This window comes from Chionomys nivalis, chromosome 9 (assembly GCF_950005125.1).
Source record: "Chionomys nivalis chromosome 9, mChiNiv1.1, whole genome shotgun sequence".
In the NCBI taxonomy this organism is placed as follows: Eukaryota; Metazoa; Chordata; class Mammalia; order Rodentia; family Cricetidae; genus Chionomys; species Chionomys nivalis.
Window position 1 is genome coordinate 42,798,414 of NC_080094.1, and position 2,846 is coordinate 42,801,259.

The 2,846-nt window shown below is 43.8% G+C and overlaps 1 pseudogene; it reads right to left on the minus strand.

Moving 5' to 3' along the window:
- Nucleotides 1-631: 631 nt before the first annotated feature.
- LOC130880968 (vacuolar ATPase assembly integral membrane protein Vma21-like) lies at nucleotides 632-2,289 on the minus strand (annotated as a pseudogene).
- Nucleotides 2,290-2,846: the final 557 nt, after the last annotated feature.

Consider the following 2,846-nt stretch of genomic DNA (forward strand, 5'->3'; position numbering starts at 1 on the left):
CTTTTCTTAATAAAAGATTAATGTGGGAAGGCCCAGCTCAGTGTGGGGGCAGTGCCACCCCTGATCAGGTGGTTCTGGGCTGTATAAGAAAGCTAGTCAACCTCGAGGAGCAAGCCAGGAAGCAGCACTCCTCCACGGCCTCTGCTTCAGTTCCTGCCTCCAGGTTTCTGCCCTAATTTCCCCCAGTGTGTGACTTGGGAAGAGAATAGTGAGAAGAAATGTGTCCCTCCTCCCCAGCTGGTTATAGGTAATGTGCAGCAGGGAAAGAAGCTAAGACACAGGCTGAAGAGGTGGCTCAGAGGTTAAGAGGACTTACTATTCTTCCAGAGGTCCTGAGTTCAATTCCCAGCAACCACATGGTGGCTCACAACCATCTGTAATGAGATCTGGTGCCCTCTACTGGCCAATAGGATATATGTAGGCAGAATACTGTATACATAATAAAAATAAATCTTTTTTTTAAAAAAAAGAAGCTAAGACACTATTCTTATTCTCTCTCCCCCCCCCTATAAGAGTTGTGGTTCTTCGTGTGTTCTTTCAACTTTATTCAAACAGTGTTTATTATGAATACCCCAGAGGTACTTAACATATTCAAAAATAAATTTCATGCTATCAGAAGGTGATGTTCACTTTAATCCTCTTTGCCTTCACGCCATTGCCATGAGCCTTCATTCCAGGCCACACAGACAAACCGGGCCAGAACCACAGCAACAGCAACAACTGCGTCAAAAAAAAGTAGCTGTCTCTATTGGACATTCTGAAGGCGCTTTCGAATGCATAATATTTAGTTGTAAAATACAACCCGATAGGCTCTGTGATCATTAAAGCTGTGAAGAACAGGGGTGTCTTGCGGGTTGAAGATAAAGAGTTTTCATTTCTGAACTCTGGGGGCTGCAGCACGTCCAGCGCTGCTGCTCCATGGCGTGGCCGCGAGGGCAGGCACTAGATAATTGGTGACATTTGGTGGCCGCTTAGCAGATGACAGTACTAAGCCAGTCATTGCTTTTTTTTTTTTTTTTTTGATTCCTGTTGACCTAGCTGACTCTGACCTTCTGGACTCACGCTCCCTTCCTGCCTGGGGATTCCTCCTCTCCACCCCACCCCAGTAGCTGAGGATACAGGTTCTCATGGCTACACCCTGCTATTGAACTTTCACTTTTTAATTATGTTTATTGACAAATACTGTAAAACAATTTACGTTGCTAAATAAACTGATCCCATACTCCACTCTCCCAAGAGTTTTTGCGTGCTATACCCCAGTATAGATACCCAATGGGACATTGTTTTATGTGCACAAATATTTTGCTTGCATGTATGTATGTATAGCATGAGCTTGCCTGATGCCCTCAGAAGTTAGAAAGAGACATTGGGTCCCCTAGAACTGGGGTTAAGGGTGTTTGTGAGCTACCATATGGATGATGGGAACTGAACCCAGGTTCTTTGCAAGAGTAGCAAGTGCTCTTAGAGTACCAATGGGGCATATTCTTGAACATTTTTATAATCATATTTATAGTATACATGCTATTCTTCATATCATTTTTAAAAAATATTTCGGCCGGGCGGTGGTGGCACACGCCTTTAATTCCAGCACTTGGGAGGCAGAGACAGGTGGATCTCTGTGTGTTCAAGACCAGCCTGGTCTACAAGAGCTAGTTCCAGGACAGGCTCCAAAACCACAGAGAAACCCTGTCTCGAAAAAAGCAAAAAAAAAAAAAAAAAAAAAATATATATATATATATATATATTTCCATGAAAATTTTAAAGAATATTATAAGACAGGCAGTTGTGGTACACACCTTTAGTCCCAGCACTCCAGAGGCTGAGGCAGGTGACTCTCTGAGTTCGAGGCCAGCCTGGTCTACAGAGCAAGTTCCAGGACAGCCAGGGCTACATAGTGACACCAACTTGGTGGGCGGGGTGGGGGGAGAGAATATTTCTAGGTTGGAAGTCTTTATACTCATAAATGATTTGGAAAGAATAGCAACAATAAAGAAAATTTAAAAATGTCTTCAAATTGCTAGCCCTCTCATAATCCTTTCCCTATAAATATACTTATATTTATCACACATAGATAAGTTACCTGAGAAGTGTGTATACACATCAGGCATCTATATTTCTATATATTTCTTTCTTTAAATTCAGGTTTCAATGTCTACGTTCATCCTGCTATGTATATATCAATCACTGTACTTATGAATCCATACTCAAATCCCACCTGTCCCCAGCTCCATAGAACCACACCCTTTCCTGCATCTGTTCTCTGTGCTTTGCGCTGTTGATTGTCCCCATGTGGTCGTCTGTGTGTGCGTGCCCCCTGATGATCACACTATTGCTTTTCATCTAGAAATGGGGCCTTAACAGCTTCTGGAAGACAGAAACAAACAGGAATGCCCAGGCATCTTCTGAAAAGGTGCTGTTCTGCCACATTTGCTCCAAAGCACCAGGACAAACAAAAACACAACACAGAGAGATGGGGCAGGAGTGAGGTGGGAGTGTAACATGTCAGGTTATTCAAGGGGAATGAACAAAAATCTCTTTATGCAAATATCTATTGCGTCTTCACCCACTCCATAATTAAATCCTGCTTTCCACTTACATCTGCATGAGCGGAACCACCAGCTGCCGTCTGCCAGCCGTTAGTGCACCTGGAGAGAAGGTGGGCAGACGATGGAGGTGAGGGGAGCTGGCATTCCTGGGTGATTAGGACAGACTTCGGTTCCCGGCTTAGCCGCTCTTCCGCTCGTCTTTTCCTGTATTGCGAATACTAACACTCAGTTGCTGAACACTTGGTGTGAGTATTGTGTTTGAGGAAGATGATGGGGCTAGATCAGTTCTCACTTGTATTG